This window comes from Onychostruthus taczanowskii, unplaced genomic scaffold (genome assembly GCF_017590055.1).
Source record: "Onychostruthus taczanowskii isolate IOZ18803 unplaced genomic scaffold, ASM1759005v1 scaffold40, whole genome shotgun sequence".
In the NCBI taxonomy this organism is placed as follows: Eukaryota; Metazoa; Chordata; class Aves; order Passeriformes; family Passeridae; genus Onychostruthus; species Onychostruthus taczanowskii.
In genome coordinates, this window is record NW_024501460.1 from 2,929,587 (window position 1) to 2,948,659 (window position 19,073).

General features: G+C 39.2%; 1 protein-coding gene across 1 annotated transcript in view; it reads left to right on the top strand.

Moving 5' to 3' along the window:
• The window catches only part of ELOVL2 (ELOVL fatty acid elongase 2), a 50,130-nt gene that overhangs the window by 6,084 nt on the left and 24,973 nt on the right, over nucleotides 1–19,073 (top strand). The gene's annotated exons all lie outside the window — the stretch shown is intronic.

Below are 19,073 nucleotides of genomic sequence, written 5' to 3' on the forward strand. Positions count from 1 at the left end.
GGCTGATGGAGAAAGGGAGCTAATTAGCCTGTGCACCCTCTTATCCTGTGCCAGCAGACAGCGCTCTGTTATTTGGGTTTCATACAATTTTAAGAAGAGGTCTCCTTGGAGTTCATTAGGGTTCATTTAGGGTTTTAAAAGAGGTAAATTTAGAATTGTTTTGGAGGAAGAAACATAAGAAGACTTCCATACCCTCTGTTTTCTTCTTTATGAAGCTTGAAAATCAACTGTCATTTTCTCTCCTCTCCTTGCCCAGTCTTCTTTAAACATGACTGAAGTCCAAAACATGAATTAGCATTTGAAATACAGGGTTTTGCCCTCCAGGATTTAAGGGGGAAATGGAAGGTAGAAAAAAATTTTAAGGACCAGTTACTAGAAGAAATGTCCCTCTTTAATTGTTGTTTTGTGTTCTCAAGTGACACTTTGGAAAACAGGCAAAAGTTTCTGTTTCCTTATTTCCTTATATTACAATTTTACTTCCAACTAGAAGTGAAACAATACTGTTTCTTGCATCTTTCTGTAAGCATGGATAAAACTGTTCCAAAAAGCCAAGTGCCTTCAAATTGGCAAGGAATAAATGGTTGGCAAACTTTTTGAGAACGATTTCCTTGTCAGGGAATTGGCACATCTCTTGGTAAAGCAGTTCTGAATATTACTATCCACACCTGCTTTCTCTCCCACTGCTGGCTGCAGCCAGCCAAGTTACTTCTGCTGGAGTTTAAAAGATTAATTGTGAGGTTGTGCAAGTTCTGATCTGGTAGGAATTGGTTTTTATGCCAGAACCATGCTTTACTGTGCACATGGTGTAATTTTTTTCAGTTTGTCAGTTGTCCATGCAATTCCAGGGATAAAAATCATTAAGTCTGTTTTTATATTTATGTGCTTGTCAGTTTATTATTTAAATATCTTTATGTATTTAGTAATTTACACAATTTGCATTATGACTGGATAATCAAAGTTATCCTCCTCCCCAAATTCAGATGCTTGTGTGATATGAAAAATATCCCATGCAATGGGATATTTTTTAGAACCAGCTGCATCTGTCCTCTCAGCTGTTAGTATTACGTGTCTTCCTAGAGCAGCATTTCAGTGTTGCTTTGCTGTTACACCAGACTGTACTGTGGATTTAAATCTTAAAATCAACTCTTCTTACCTAGGAGTACCAACTTACCTTGACTTGATTTCTTTCCAAGATGTATCTCTTAATTCTGACAGAAGACTATGCATGAAGCCAGACAAAAACTCCATATTTTCAAGTTAATAGAGGAAAAAGAAAAATCAAAGAAAACAAGCGTATCAGAAACCAGTTCAGATTAGCAAAGTCTTTACAGGTTCCTTTCTTCTTCCCACTTCCTGCTGCTACTGAAAGCAGAAATGAGAAATGTCTTCCAGCCAGCAGTGATCATCATTTTCCAAGTAGTAGACAGCTTATTTATGTGAGTTACCTAAGAAATCCAAATCTTCTCCCAAAAATTACGTACATCCACTGGAAAATGCGTTAGAAGAATCTGGATTCACCCTTAAAAGCAACAGTGGAAGTTTTTCCTGTTGAAGTACTGGAGCTATTGACTTTATCTGGCAGCTTGATGATTAAGAACCATGAGAAAGTACTACTCAATCAGTCCTTTCCCAGAACCAGAAAAATGAAGTACATCACATCTCTAGTTTTATAGCATTCTTTTCAATTTCCAGGGCTTTTTTTTTTTTTTTTCAGGCAGAAATTTAGTTACATATTCTCTCTTAAGATATTTTAAATTTTTTTTGATATGTGGCAAAAGCATCACAGGATCTTCAAGCTCTCTTTTGAAAGCTGAGATACAGCTTGTGATTTCTTGGTGCTGAAACACATTTGAAACTTGTCTTTAAAACTGGGAATTTGTGCAAGGCAACAGAAGTGGTAGAATTTAGCTTTATTGTTCAGCAAAATAGAAATACCTCTCCATTTCAGTGAAAACTGAAATGAAAACCTTTTGGGTTCGATGCAGTTATTTCTTCCTTATTGCTGTAGATTTTGTAAACCTGCATTTTAATAATATCTGTAAAAACCCTTCAATGATAAAAGGCTAGATAAGAGTTATTTTGCTTACAATAACTTTAAAAAAACCCCAAAAAATATCTCTCATAACCTATCTGGAGAAAAAGAACCATTTTATTTCCCATTCTACATTTACTAAATTAGCAGCATAATTTTATTTCCAATCTGGTATAACTAAAATGTCCCTCAGGACTACATTTAATAGATTTTTTTTTCACAAAATAATTTATTTTTCATCAGTCAGGAAGTAATTTTCTTCTGTTTGCTAGACACCTTTCGGAGATGTCAGAATTCACATCAGAAAATGCTTTGATGGAAAGGTACAAAGTTGAAAGCCAAGACAGAGAGCAGTGTCATTAAGACAGGTGTAGAAGGGAAACAAGACAGCACTGTCCTATTTTTTCCCCCAGATATGTTTTCCTGAGTTTAAAGGAGTGTGAGTATTTCAATATTCTGGCTTGTTAAACCTCAGGTCTTGCTGAAGCTTGCATGCATACTGCAAGCACTTAGTAAACCTAACAGCTCCTGGGCACTCAATTGGATAAGGAACATCCTGATCAGCTGAAAACAAGAAACCCATACTAGTCCCCTGGTCTTCAGGAAATTTGGGGTTTCATGTGTTCTTGCTTCTTTTACAGAGGGGTCTCCCCACTGTTCCACCTCTGAATATAAACAGCATTGATAAGACACTGGTGTAATTCTCAGAGGCTTTCATTGGATGCAATAAGGTGGTTGTTTAAGCAAAAAGGATGCAATATTATTCAAATAATGAGTCAGTGTAAATTAAGAACACTGAACTCAATAACAAAGTAGAAAGCAACGTGAGATGATTAAATACCTGTGACACTTCATTCATCAATCCAGCATTCGGTGGGGTTTGAGAACTTGTTACCTGAAATGATCATGCATTTGATTCCATAAGCCAGTTTAGGATATATTTTCATCAATATACACTTGATCAGCTCCTCAGGTTAATACTGCAGGTAACTGGGTTTGAATTAGGAAAGAGACATATGCACAGTCAGGACGAAGAAAGCTTTCAATTTCAATTAGAACCCTCAAATAACACAGTGTTTATACCCAGCTGGGAAAGGTACCTGAGGATATCTTCAGACATCACCTCCTGCTTTCTTTCTTATAGCCTTTGTCAAAGAAATCATTCTAAATAGATGGATTTTCTTTAAAATCAGTGATAGTTGGAATTCTTTTATTTTACCTGCTTACCTAACTCTCACAACTGTCACACATTTACTCTCTCACCACATTTATAGATTGCACCGACTTAAACAGAGGTATGTATTTCTTGCTATAGTTGGTTTTCCAGGGGAAAACTTCTTAGCACTGCTTTTTTGCCTGAAACATTGTAGTACTGTATGATATTAAATAACTAGATTTAACATTATTACCTTTGCCACTCTTTCAGACAATGCATTTCATCAGCAAAAAATTGTTTGGTGTCTGCTAGTTGGTTTGTCTCCCTTAGTTGGTGGGTTTTTTTTAAATTTTTATTGAGTACAGAAGGGTCTCATTTATCTGTTTTTAAGGTTATCTGTACTGAAACTTAAATCAGCTACAAGTGCCATCAGTGCTGTTTCTAATTTCTCCTGTAAAACAAACATATTTATTGTGTTTACTTGTAAGAAATTGTCATCTCTTCAAATACTTATTCCTAACTTGTAAGAAATTATCATCTCTTCAAATCTTTATTCCTAAAAACACACATATGATGCAAAGTAAGAAGTGATGCATATCCTTCTTGGAAGCCTAAGCTTGTGAGAATATTTATTTTCTGGACAGCGATACTTGATCAGCGCATGTGATATATATCAGGTCTCAGATACTTCAAGCTGACCTTGCCAGCAACTCTGTTTTTCTCCCACCTGCTATCTGTCCACCACAGAGCAGCACTGAACATCATCAATGCTTAACTATCAAGGGAAACCAAAATTTTTCCAAGTGATATCTGTGTTTATAATGGCTGTTTCTTCTGAGAAGCAATTCATTCATTGTGGATGGGTGTGACAGCCACAGCGGTGCAGGGCTCTCATGGAGCTGTTATGTCACATGGAAATTCCCAACTTCAATGGCACTTGACTTTCCAGGTCAGCTTAGGCTGATCCTATCGGATGATCTTCCTGAATGCTGAAGAAAGCTAGCTGTGTGAAAAGCCTCCACCAAGAAAGCCAATCATCTAATACTGGACATAATTACAAAGGTACAAGATATATTTATTGCAAGACCAGCAATACCCACTGAAGTACTGCATGTTTTCTAGTCATGTTTGCTTTACATATTATTAGATATCGTGACATTCTTACCCTTCAGAATTTTTTGGGTTTTACTTTTCTTCTTTCAATCAGCAGATACTAGTAAATGGCATCTACCATCAAAGGATATATTAGGAGATAAATGTCTATTACAACTCACAAGCTTGAAATCTGCTTGATTTAAAATCTAAGGCACAGATTTTAGAAGTAGATATTTTTACCGAAAACTTCATGCTTCTTTCCCAGAACAATTTACACTCCCAATTGAAAAGCTTCCTGTACTGAGTTTTGTGCCCACATTTGTCACACAGTAGTTAGACAGTTTTGTACATGGGTAATGACCTCGAAGTGAAATTGAAAGGCTTTGCATGTGTTGGAAGATTAAGGCTGAAACCTTAGAAGCTGGGATGTGAACTCTCTAATCCTCAGCAGCATTCTACAAACACCTCCCCCTTCTTCAAATTCTTTTCCTTCCCCTTTTCCAACTTACATCCCTGTAAATAGCTCAGGAAAGGTTCTATCCATTTGGGCAGAAACTACCCAAAGAAATGGCGCAGCAAATGACTGCAAACCAAGAAAAAACCTTTCTCTAGTGGGCAAAAGAACATACCCAGATCTCTTTCACCCAAGCTCTAAGAACAGGAACAGCTGAGTGCTGTTACTTTTAAGGATGTGGCCAAAGCAGGATACAACGCGACCTATGTTACCAGTCCCTGCATGGAGAGCAGCAGATAGAAAACATGCACACACATACCTCAAACTTAGTTACCTTGCCAGAGTCCTGCATTCTCTGTTTTTGAAGAGAAATTAAGATACAAGCGCTTCACTGCTGGCAGTGGGTCTGGCGAGTCTGGCCAAGGGGACTGTTACATCCATGTGGAACTCCGCTGGTCTCTCCAGCAGCCAGCATGGCATTTACCCATAATGTGTTGGGTTATCATTGTGCTATGGACATGCCCCCTCATAAATTTCCTTCTTCTTCCAGGAGCAGGGGGATGGGAATTTGTCCTGGTTTAATGTCCTTTTATAATTCAACAACTTGAGCAGGTTAGACAGAGTATGTATCAGAGTAAGTTTTGCCTTTGGGCAGGTACTTAGCCCAGTTGACTAAGTGTTTATAGGTGCAATTTTCCACAAAGGAAAAACAGCTGGTCAGATTTCGTCTTAGTAGATTTAATGTATAAATAAGACACTCGGTAGAGTGTTTGGGGAAAAAAAAAAAAAAAAAAAGCAAACATAATAATAAGCATTATTATAAATGTGCTTTTGTGGGGTTTAATCCCACTTTGTTCCTTTCTCAGCATTCTGAATTTATAGAGGTCAGTAAAAATCTTCATTTAGAGGTATTCACTTTAAATATAAATCTGGTTTTACTGTTACAGTGAAAAGCTTTAAAATATGACTTTAACTTCTATATTGTGTAGATTTATGGAAACAAGAACTTGGTGGCTTAGTTCAGTAAAAATGCAGGGCAGAAGGGGTTTGATTCAGGGGATCTATACTAAAGAAGTCACTGCAAAAGCTAGCTGAAGATATGGACACCTCTCTGCTCCTGTTCCAGCTGTGCCAGCTCCCAGACACACAGCACCATTCCTTTGCTGCAGTCACTGATCTGCACAGCTCACATGAGCTTGGTACAGTATATTTTAAGAGCTCCAGTTTGGATATTTTCAATTAGCCAATCCCTTTATTTGAAATAGGTAACAGCTGTAGAACCAGCACTGCCAACAGCCCTGCGGTGTCATTCCCAGCCCTGGGGAAGCACAGCTGAGAAGCCAGTGCATGGCAGTCCAACTCTCCAGCCAGCACTGTGGCTTTCATGGTACTTAAAATGCCACCGATGTTTAGCTCTGATTTAATTTTTCTGTATGTTTATAAGGAGTTCAGGGCAGTTAAATAATTGCATCAACTTGAGACTGTTTCACTCATGAGGATGAAAGTATTTTCAGGACCATTATGTGTTTCTTAAAACATAAGGTATCCTATGTTACAATTTTCTGTTTACACATGGAGCCTTTTCTATTTAAAACAGGCTTCTGTACACAGTCCCTAACTATTGCAACTGTAAAGTACTTCAGGAGTATGAAATTAATAGTAGTGAATTACACAAATTCATAAGATATTGCCTATATGTACTCTACATGGTTAAGTGATGCGAACAAAATATGCTGCCTTTCGTTCATTTTCTTACACGCAGTACCTCTGCAGAATTTTATATGTTAGAAGTGCATTCTACTTCATACATCCTCACAAGACTTTGTAACTTGTTTGAAGCGAGTGTTAATTATGTAGGGAGCTGTCAGTTTTTCCAGCTTCTCTTACAGTTTTCCTTGCTTTTTTACATGCTTCAGAGGCTGTATTCAATCTTCTACCACTCTTGTCCTTGGCACAAGTGTGTCTGTAATGGGAATTAAGACTGCAGGAAAAAGTCTGAATTAAGTAATTATTTAGTTAATATTTTACAAGTTAAGTTCTTGACTTAAAATTTTCTGAAGGGCTGCTGAAAATTGACTGTCAAACACTACAAGATGTAAAAAGCACCTAACACTTTATTTAATTTTTATATGTCTACATTTTAGCACTTTAATTTAATTTCTTGTCTTCCAAAGAGAAAAACACACAGCCCTACTTTTAAGTGTGCCCAGAGGAACTAGGAATGCTACCCACACAGATTTTCAAATACTCCTGCCTTGTCTCCCCTGCTGGCAGCCAAGGACCCCCCAGCACTGGTATGAGCTGATTAAGAAATTCAGGCAAAACTGTTCAGTGGGGGAAAGCCCCAGCCAGGGAACACATTTTATAAAATCCTTTTTGATCCCCCTGCCTCTATCAGGAGGGGCAGGCAGTCCCTTGCACATTAATCCCTGCCATGGGGACACAGTTGCAGACATCTGGGACGGCAACCAAGAAACATACTTCTTTGGCATAGAGTGCCCTTTGTCCTCCTGCACTGCCAGGATTGTGGGAAAATCAGAGCTTTTGCTTTTGGGGTTTTTTTGGGAGTTTTGTTTTAGTTTGGGTTTTTTTTAAGGTTCTTTGTCCAACAAGCCATGAGATCGTGTGCAAAGGCTGAGGATCTATTCATCTTAGATCGTGAAGTTTGTTGCCATAGAAAATGAAGAGATTTTCACAGTACTAGAAAGGATATGTTGTCAGCTTGTCCCTGTTTCTTTCTCCAGAAAAATGATCAATTGTGTATGCAAAGCACAAAATAAAGTCCTGCATGCATTATACTAACTTATAGAATCAGCTTCTCAGCAGCAACAAAATCTGTCTGCAAATGGTGAGGTAAACAAACTTATCATGATATGTCATACTGAGAAAACTGAGCTGCCATATAAACTTGTTGTTATGATTCTCCTCTACCATTTCATTTGCTCCTTGTGCCGTTTTGGTTTATTTATTCTATGGGTCTAAATGTAGGATGCAAATTCTTTGCTGCCAAAACCATGTAGTAGCACATGTGGCAAATTTCAGGCAAACACTCTACACCCAGTATATATTTGGGGAATATTCTCTTCCAAAACTAAATAATCTGGTAAATCCAAAGCCTTAAAATAGCGATTGCCTCCATTGTTTTGGTAGAATTATTTTCCTGTGCTTCTCAAAGTGCAGCTGGCTGTCTTGCTCTTATATAAGGTGAAATTGTATACTGGCTCTTCCGATGCAGTTTGGTTGGGCATCCTTTATCAAGGCTAGTTGTTGGGAAGCAGGTAAGTTAAGCTGTGCAGGCTTTCGTATTGCTGATGTAAAATTAATGCTCTGTCTTCCCAACGCTTCGTAAAGTCAACAAGAGCTGAACAGACAATTAAGAAAGCAACCAAAACAGAATTAACTTCTCTCTAAAAAAACTCATTGGCGTTCTTTGCTTGTAACTTTAAGACTTGCTTGTTCCAAAGGAAACTTTCTGTTATTCAAGCCAGAGCCCATTCCCAGGGATTGTTGCTTTACTTGAGAAAGTGGCGTATTCACTCAGGCTGTTAGCAGGATGCAGAATTTTTATCTGCTGTTTAGTTTTTAGCTGATTTCCTTTTTGTTTATTTGCTCACCATCATACATTCTTGTCACATCGTTGCTGTCAGGAATTATGCTCCAGCCCAGGTCATTCTGTCATTTTAAATCTGATTGTTAGTGTAAAGGAAAATGAGGTCAATAATTGCTACCATTTTCTTGGGAACTGGCAGGCCACATCTGAGGTCTCTCTAGAGAAATCTTCTTTAATTACAAGTTAAGCTGATGTTCCCCTGTGTAGCAGGTAGAATTGAGCGGGATTACTTTTAAAAGGATTGCACTGATCTGCTTTGGTGACAGTTTCATTTTGAAATTCTGATAACAAGCAAGAGGATGGATTATAAAGATAGGGTTCTTGGGGGTGTACATGACTGACAAATGCTGCAAATGGGGCCACAGCAGCAACTCTTCCTTTTTTCTCTTCTTTTAAGGCCATATAAGATCTTTTTTAAGAGCTGAAATTGGCTTGCATTATTTTAGTGATTACATAATATGTTCACAAAGAACAGAACAAAAAAAAGTTTGGGAATCATAGAAGGGAAATCATGCAAACAAACGTTCAAGAAAGGGGATTTTTCACTCGGAGACATTGTGACCCTCAGCCTTTGATAAGATCGAGAAATGAAAAATGTGTAAAGGGTGGAATGCTTTCAAGCACTTCAATTATGAAAGGGTTTTGTAGAACCAAGTAAATATTAATGGGTTCTTAAATCACTTTTCTTCTAACCCTTGCAATTGTAGTGCAGAAACCTTCCAAATTCCTTTTCCTTGTACTTAAAAAAAAAAAAAAAACAACCAAACCAAACAAAAAAAAAAAAGAAAAACCAAACAAAAAACCCAAAAAAAACCCAAAAAAAAACCAAAAAAAAACAAAAAAAAAACCAAAAAAAAAAACCCAAAAAAACCACAAAAAAACCCCCTTGAACAGCTGATTAATTTTGCAAAAGCAATTTATCTCACAATAACTGATCTGACAGTAGTGTGACTGGTAAAACAAGTCTTGCCTCAATTTATGTGAGCAGTTAATATTTTCTATGACTCCTAGCAGGTTGCATAGTCCAGAAACAAGACTGATGTCTGAAATAGCTCACATACTTACAATGCTTTCAATAAAATTCCTCTGCCTCTTAGTGCTTTCTCACCTGTGGTATTGATGGTGTTTTAAGCTGATTTGAGTCCTGATGGAAACCATAAAGCAGCTATTCCTCCATCCTTATTCCCATGTGTGGGATGAGCAGGTGCCACACTGAGCAGGACTACAAAACCAAGTGAAAATAGACCTCTTGTTAAACAAAATTTACAATCCCAAAGCAGAAGGAAGCTAAATATTAGTGCCTTTTTATCAGAAGTGAAAAGTCTGGAGTATGTTGGCTCCCCAGCTGAAAACAGCTCAAACTCTCATTTCCAGTGTGAGTCACCAACCATCAATGCACAACTGATCAGGCTTGAGAGAAAACTGCTCCTCCAGCATCTCCTGGTTGTAAAGGCCTGTCACACTGAACTGAGGTGCTTGCAAAGTGCCTGCTTTTGGCAGCAATCCCCAAAGCCAGGCAATCAGTTTTTGGGAGTTTTACACCGAGTAAAGTGGTAGCTGGGCTTTGGGCTTTTGTCATGTATTATTATAAATTTGTCAGTACAAGGCAGACCTTGCCCTTCTGCTTCACTACAGCTAAAATCTGGCATTTTCAGAGAGCCGTCTCTCTTTGTGATACCTCAGTAACACGAATTAAACCCCAGTCTTTTGGATGAACAAGGACAAAATAGAAAGCAGGGTATTTTTTGTTAGCTAGGAAGTGAGAATGAAAAGACAAATGCAAAGCTTTTACACTTTGGTCTTCATTTTGTATCCCAATTTTTTAGAAAGGTGAATGTTAGAAGATCCAAAAGTAAAATTTATTTTTTTCCTTTCATTGCATTGGGTTATCATCCATCATGTTTTCCCTTATGTGTGAGATAATTTTACCAATCCCTAAGCTGTTGTTTCAGACAAGAAGCCGCAGGAAGAGTTGTCTATAGATTCACATCTGTAAAAAAAACAAGAAAAAATTCAGCAATTAAGGTGGATATTGCAGCTGTAGATGAGAGGGATTACAGCTGGTGTGGGACACTGTGGTTACAGCCATGAGGAAGATGGGGTGCAGGCGTGTTTTGGGAAAGACCAAGTACAGCAGGTCTCCTTGGGTCGCTCTGCCATTCTGAGGTGACCAGACAAAGCCTGGCCTGGAGCTCAGAGACCTGAAGCAGAGCATGCTTGATGTTTTGGGGACAATGAGCAAGCTCAAAGGGATCTGCTTCCTCAGGGTGAGGAACACTTGTACCCACAACTTGTACTCACAGGTGCCACGTGGGCAGCAAGGCAAAGGCTCTGCCTTTAGCAGGCCACTGTTTCTCTTAAATCTCTCTGAGAATAATACTCAGAGAGCCATAAGATGCCTAAGGGTGGGTTGTTAAGGGAGCCCTGAGCTCTGACTCATGTAGAGGCCACCCAAACTCACACTCCACAGAGGAAAGTGTGGCAGTTTCTCAACATTCAAGCCGCAAAGTCATCTGCTTCCCTTTCACCAGAAGGAAAGATAATGCAGGAACAGATACTGAAGGATGGGGTTGGCTTTCTGCCACCAGCTGCTTTAGCAGAAAATGGGAATTAAGTCAGGGGAGGTCTGTGCCAAGTCCCTTCTGGCCTTGCTCTTTCCTGTGGTAGTTTCTATCTGTCTATGGGAGCTGTTGGTTTGACTCTGCTGCTTCTCCACTGTGAGCAATGACAGGGGATGTTTGCTGGCTCCACAGTTCCTATTCCTAATGTTCTGGTCTGGTTTGGCTGTGGAAACACCCACAAAAAGTACCATTGGCACAGATGGAACTGCATAAAGGTGACAATATTCATGAGAGACATGGGGTCTGCATGGAAACTTGGTTTAGGTGCGTGTTTGCCAAAAGATCAATTTCTAACTCCCCAAAGTGCAGAGGCATATTATCATGAGGAAAGATTTCTTCTTTGAGCAACCTGGTCTGGTGGAAGGTCCCTGCCCATGGTAGGAGGGTTGGAACTAAATGATCTTTAAAGTCAAACTACTCTTCTACCTAACTTTTACTCATATATGACATCTTTTTATGACTTCCTTAATTGCTTGGGCTGGCACATCCCCCCAATTTTTTGAGAGTAGTCAGCCATCACCACCATCAAAGAAAAGGGAAAAATTGGAACTGAAATAATTCATCTCAACATCTGGATTGTAGTCCCTGCTGTGACACATACTTAAGTTTTCCATAGGGAGACAGGAGCTGTAGTTGCAGAAAAATAAATTCCAGAATTAACTGCTAGTCTGAGGTTCAGGGCAGATTTAGAATGCAAGGTAAAGTTTCACTGACAGATTGAACAGAGGCAGGTGTGAGCACTTGTATCATAGGCACACCTGGCATGCTGGCTGCTGCCTGTATCCAGGTACTGCTTTCTTGTCTTGGCTGTGTTTGCAAGGGGAAATACTTGTGTATGTGCCCAGCTCCAGAAACAGCCCCTGCAAGCAGAGGAAAGCAGCCACAGCTGCTTAGCTACCATCCTGCAGAAAGGGAGCTCCTGTACCCTCTCCAAGTCCATCCATCTGCACAGTGCAGAGAGCCAGGTCCCGAGGTCTTGTGCCTTGAAAAAGAAGCTTAAACATCTCCCTTGGGACCACAGAACCTCAGCGTCACACACCACAACACCACACCCCAGACATCTTGGCTGACTCAACTATTTCTTGAAAGATCTGTTTGAGTAGAGAGAACACAGATGTAAAATTTAAGATAAAATTAAATTCAGTTTGCCAGTGTAAGGAGCAACTTTCAGTATGCTCCTGGTAATTTAGGCAGTCAAATATTCAGCTTCAGGTTTGATGTAAATACTACTGGCAGCCTCCTGCTTCCCCTCAGGCACTGCTAAGCCCTATGGTAAAATTTCTCTGGGCAGCAATAAATAAAGAGTATCTGAAGTCAAGCCACCTAGACAGCTCAAATGCCAGATAAAACCTCTGGCTACATTTGGATGTGTCTTTCCATGCTCACCAAATTTCACATCCATTCACTTTTTATATCAGAAATGGCTAGCCAGTCTTCTTGTTGAGGAACCCACTGAAAATAACATTTTCTTCCGGGCAGTGTAACCTGAGCAGCTACTCAGGGAAAACCTGCAAGTCTGCCTTCCCTTTGCAGCTACCTTCCCCTTATCTTTACATCCTCAGCAACACCATCATCAACTCAGTTCTCTCTCAGTGACTAAAGCAGCACAAGAGAAGGTGTTCAGCACTTCTGGCTGTAATCCCTGTTCAAACAGCTGTTCTCAATTCCCTCCAGAGAAAACCCACCTATTTGATGAATCAGTTCCCCCACCAATTTGCTTTGTCAGATAACAGGCAGACCTGCAAGCTCCCAGCCTCACCTAGGCTGCCAACCTGTAGTCAGTCATTTCCAAATACATGCAAAAAATAACCCTCAACTGCAAAAAAAACTGTCACAAAAAGTGCTGAATTTGGTCATATCAACTGGGAAAATATCCAGACATTTGCTCATATGCATGCAAGCTTGATCAGTGGAATGAATCATATATTGCATAGTATGAAAAATTAATAGGATTAAAATATGATCTGGTTGAAAAACACTGAAAATCAAATAAAAGTTTTCAGACCAGACATGGCTCTCGCTAAGACCTTTTAGAAATACTGTAGCTTTCTCAAACACAGACAGTGCTATTCTATGCTATCTTCAAAGATGCTCTTGAAGTTTTTTAAAATAATTTGCTGACCAGAGTAACAATATCTTTCTTTCTTGGAGTGCTTATATTTTAATGTGAAAGCCTTTAGAAGAAATAGGAAGAGAAACATACAAAGACTATTAATTTTTTATTTTCTGTGCTAAAGCTGGAACGGCCTTCTTTTATTTTTTTTCCACCATACCGTATTTTTCAGAGATTTTTGCATTATATTAAAATGTATTACACAGCCTGCATTTCCAAAACAAAGATACAGCTCTCTCTTTTCTTGGAATTCTAGAAGAAAAACTATCTATTTCTATCTATTTAGATGGAGCAGTTCACACATAGTTATTTTCTTAGCTATTCTTGGCTATTTTCTGCCAAGTAGGAGCATTACTAAATGTTGTCCACATATTATATGGGCATCTTTCCAGACCCAGACCACCAGCAGGACTTCCCTCTCTTCCCTTGGCTTCAGTCACTTCTGTCACATTAAATTACATGCCTTTGAAGGAGAGATGGAAGGATTCAGGCAGTGAGATTGCTACAGCAGCAAAAACATTTCCCATGGATCCATCTCATGCTGGCAAAAGAGCCCTTTGGTCAGCCCAGGTTACCACAGAGGGGTGTGCTGCTCCTAGGGGTTCTGGCAACACCACTCTGCTGGGTAAGGCTTTTTGTGGCACAGCCCCTAATCCTGGTCAGCAACCCCTGTGGAGAGAATGTGCCAGAATGTGGGACACAGAAATTACCATGTCAAATAAGGACTCCAGTTTCTGTCTCTTCAAATGATTAGTCTAAAATGCTAATAAAGAAGAACTAAGATAATGTCTGTTCTAGCTACTTTTTTCCCTCCCCCCCAGTACATCCATGGGACGTAGCAGCAGTCTTATGCCCCATCTAGTTTCTAAGATAATGTCTCTTCTAGCTACTTTTTTCCCTCCCTCCAGTACATCCATGGGACGTAGCAGCAGTCTTATGCCCCATCTAGTTGTGTTTGTCTCATGAGCTCACACCAGCTTGTTCCTGCTCTCAGTGAGATTATCTAGCAGTGAGATCAATATATTAAGCATAAATTACACAAAGCAGCAGTTTATTGCCAGCTCCTGGATGTCCTTCCTCTCAATTTCATTGAATATCTCCCTTCTTATAAGACACAATTCATACAAATATCTGTCTCACCTTTCTGCCTTCAGCTTCAACTTTCTCTGCAGTTTACATATAAATCCCTAAATAAGTGCTTTCTTTTGGGAGTTGTTTTTTTTTTTTTTTTTTTTTTTTTTTTTTAAAAATTTTTTTTTTTTTTTTTCCCCCCAATATAAATCCCTAAATAAGTTCTTTCTTTTGAGAGGTTTTTTTTTTTGTAAAAATTATATGTATCTGTTTCCCCTACAGATATAACACACAAATCATAGAAGATAAAGATGACAAAACCCTAGAAGGTTGTCTGAAGCAATGGAGACTTGTCCCTCACTGTACATCTTTGTTTAAGAGCAATTTTAAATGCATCAAGCAATAAAAAGTTAAACAATTTAATCTATAAGCAGATCTGAGATGAATTCAACTTTGCTTCATTTCATCTGCTATTTCAGCCATTCTAGAGCCAATACTACCATTTACAAAATCTTCTTTAATAGTTGTGTATTTAAATATACAATGGTAACATCTAAGATCAGTTTCTTTAAACATGCTGCTAAGTTTGGATTCATTCCAGTACTTTGCAGACACTGACTATGTACAGAGCAGAACTGTTTCAGCCATTCTAGAGCCAATACTGCCATTTACAAAATCTTCTTTAATATTTGTGTATTTAAATATATGCATGGTAACATCTAAGATCAGTTTTTTTAAACATGCTGCTAAGTTTGGATTCATTCCAGTACTTTGCAGACACTGACTATGTACAGAGCAGAACTCTTCAGGGAATCAAGGAAAAATTTCCATTTAAATAATGAAATAAATTATATATGTATTTTCAATCAGAGTAGTTTACAATATCACTGTTACTTCCAGGAGCTGTATCAGAGAGAGAGGCTGGCACCCATTTCCACTTTTTCTTTGAAGTCTGAAATGAGATCTTTTTTTGTACAGAATATTCTTATTTCCGTGCAGCTGTGTAAGAAGAAGCAAATGGTTATCTTTGATTTTGGAGACACTGAATGACATTGAAGACTTTTGAATTTAAAGAACAAACAAAAACAAACCAACAGTAATACAAAAGGTTTCCAGATACCATAAGTAAGATTGAATGCAGTTTACTCACCTGTACAAAGTTTATTTCAGAGAGTTTTTTTGTGTTTCTATTGGATCCAAATAGTTGGTTATAAAGCTATATAAAGAGCAAACCTAAATTACTTGAGGCAATATTTTCACTGGGCAATAAAAAATGCCTAATGGCAAATCATTGGTATTTTGAGAAATCAGAGGTATTTTTGACAAATCAAGGTTATTTTGATAGCTGCACTGTTTAGATAGCATTAACCTAATTTTTACATAGCTTATACTATTTTTTGCCAAAACTACTAGAAAACCAGTAGATATTGGTCTCTCAATGAGGACCAACACTTACAAAGATATATAAACGTATTACAAGAAGTGGTATATTTTTTACCTACCCAGTGACTTTAAAATTGTGTTTTAGGTGCAATGGCATGAAAGCTAATTCACTTACCTATATTTCTGTGCAAAAATACTGAAATATCTCATTAGAGAGATCTCTGTTGTTTTATCATCGTTGGCTTTATACTCCCTATAGTTCTTTCCATTTGGGTGATTTCATTTGCTCAGATAACCTACTGTCTTTTTAATAGGTTTAGGTAAATAGATCTTCCACATATCTGTCCAAAATCCTGCCAAGGAATATACATTGCTAATACCCAGAACAATGTCCTGTACAAAAAAAAGAAACAACATGAAAGACATGTTAATCTTTAGCCTTGTAGCCCAAATACCTTCATTGATAAAGGCTGTTGCAGTGATTTGCCAGAGAGAAGTGAGTTGTCTGGATTTTTGGTTTTATTTGCTTTTCTTTAGAAATGTGACAGATCATGTTGAGCAAGACATTTGCATCTAATCTGCCCAGAGGTACTATTAAGGACATGTTCTAAAACCCAGAAATACAGTATAGTCTCTTGTAGCAGTGTTGACAGGAAGGTGTCAAGATTAGTCACATAAAATTACCTACCTTTTTTAAGAATTTCTTTTCCCAAACTATTACTACTAGTTTTAGGTATATAAACAAATATAATTTCTATAACAATCTTACAAATCTATATCTTGTAAACTTCTGGTTTTCTTCCTGTAAACTAAAATAAGTTGTACAATGTTGAAAGAGAGGCAAAGGCTGAAATATTGTTCTTAAGAAGAATATTTGTTTCTCTGCTGCACCTCCTAGAAAAAGCTCTACCCTCAAATTACCAATGAAGGCAAACCAGGCACTGAATGTTTGTAGCGCTAATTAAGATAGATGGGAACAAGTTTGGCAGCTGGTACAAGTCCTCACTGTGTCATTTAAGCACACTCATGAGGAGGTAGATTTATTTCAGACTGGCTCATCTACTTGGCATGGTGTCTGCCCATCCTTACCAGGTGTAAGAGGTTGCAAGTTGGATCAATTGTGACAGTAACCTGTGTTGGGTGGGAGCATTGATCTGCTGGAGGGTGGGAAGGCTCTCAGAAGGATCTGCACAGGCTGAATCGATGGGTTGAGGCTGATGATGTGAGGTCCAGCAAGGCCTGTGCAGCGTTACAGGCTTGGGGCAGAGTGGCTGGAAAGCTGCCCTGTGGAAAAGGACCTAGACCTGTTGACAGTCAGTGGAATGTGAGGTAGCAGTGTGCCCAGGTGGCCAAGAAGGCCAGTGACATCCTGGCCTGTATCAGCAATAGTCTGGCCAGGACCAGGGCTGTGATCATCCTCCAGCACTCAGCACTGGTCAGGCCACACCTTGAATCCTGTGTTCAATTTTGGGCCCCTCAATACCAGAACATTGAGATACTGGAACAGGTCCAGAGAAGGGCAACAAAACTGGGGAGGAGTCTGGAGCACAAGTCCTATAAGGAGTAGCTAAGGGAGCTGGGGGTGTTTAGCCTGGAGAAAAGGAGGCTCAGGGGGGACCTGATCACCCTCTACAACTGCCTGAAAGGAGAGTGTAGCCAGGTGGGGGTTGGCCTCTTCTCCCAGGTAACAAGTGCCAGGACAGGACAAAGTGGCCTCAAGTTGTGCCAGGGGAGGTTTAGATTAGGTGTCAGGAAAAATTTCTTCACTGAAGGGGTTGTTAAGCTCAGAAACAATCTGTCCAAAGAAGTCACAGATTTTATCAGTATCCCTGGAGGTATTTAAAAGACATGTACATGTGGCACTCAGGGACATGGTGTAGTGGTGGCGTTGGTAGAGCTGGGTTCACAGTTGGACTTTATGCCCTAAAAGTCTTTTCCAACCTAAACAATGCTATGACTCTTTTCTTTTATTCTGCTATTTCTTCTTAATATCCTACAGTTCCTGTTCCTCCATCTAACTGTTAGAAGCATTCAGTACCTAATTTCCATTTCAATGCAGCTGAGAATAGGTTTGTCTACAGTATTTTAATATAAAAGGAATATACATGGTGTTTTACTTTGTTCTGGACATGTAAGATTTGTTTATGTAATGTAAACATGAAAGCAAATAACATTGCATGCTCATTCCTACAAGTCACTCAAATCCATTACAGTATTTTTTCCAAAGCAATTTGTTAAGTCTAACCACAAAACCATTAAGCACAGGAGTAGGTCTGTTTCAAATTAATGCAGCAGGTGGGCACATCACACACAAGCAGCAGTGTGGCATTTCCCAAAAGGGAGTATCATTGTAATGAAATAACAACAGAACTACTGTATAGCTCTAGGGGATAAAAATGGAAGCAGATTTTTGCACAGGTCCCACACCTAGAAATCAGGTCACCTCCTCTGACAGAAGCCATCATTAGGCTGCTAAGGTAATTGTTTGAAATTCAGAAAATGCCTTTCCTTATGGGCTGTAGCCAGGACACCTTCCTAAAAGCTAGTTTAATTTCCTCAGTGCTGTGAAGCATGACAAACCTTTTTGTATTGTGAATCATCAGTTTCTTTTGAGAAAATATTTTTGTTTGGTTGGTTGTTTGTTTAGGGTTTTTTTTTTTTTCTTCGTTTGGTTTGGTTTCTTTTTGTTTAGAAAAATATATACTTTTTGTTTTGGGGTTTTTGTTGGTTTTTTCTCCAAGAAAACATCAATGCAGCAGCAACCTACAGAGACAGGACAATGGTTTATAGCCCAAGATGCTGAAGTACCCTCTCATTACTAGTTGTTCACACTTGGAACAGTCTGAGGACGAAAATCAAGGGCAGAAGAAACACAAGGAAGGGTCTTGGGAGTGCCAGGAGCTTGTCCCTGCCCAGATCAAAACCCAGACCTAGTAAAGGCATGGAGAGGTCAGGGCTGCAACTTCTAGTGTGCAAATATGGTTCTTCATAAGGCAAATCTGTTAATGGTGTCTGCAGCTCAGGCTGGTGTGGAGGTATCTGGCATTCAAAGGCACCCAGAGCCCACAGCAGCTCCTGCCCGGCAGAGAGGCTCAGCATCACTCCGTGTCTTTCTCCTCAGCCTGGCAGCATTTTCTCAGTGCTGAAATTAGTTCAAGCACAGTAGGACACTGCTGGGAAGAAGAGAGGGAGAACCTGGGTGACCTCAGGTTGTGGCAAGGAATTGTTCAGGCACAGGCATGCAGGAAGCCGCTGCCCAGAGCTGCAGTCTGGGAAGAGATCACCACAACCAGTTGGGGGAAGAACTGTGTAGGTCATGGCTTAGCTCCCAACTCAGTCAAAGACACAAATTTGCTAAACCTGCCAACTTAGCAGCTTCATTGACTAAGACCTAAAAACACAATGCCTCTATAAAGTTACCCATTTCTTCCTGCCACCTTACATGGCCTGAACATCATTACTGGACCTCTAGGTTCTTTTGTAGGCTTGCTTTATAGGAACTTGGGGCCTGGTTTAGAGAAATATCAGTTGGCTCACC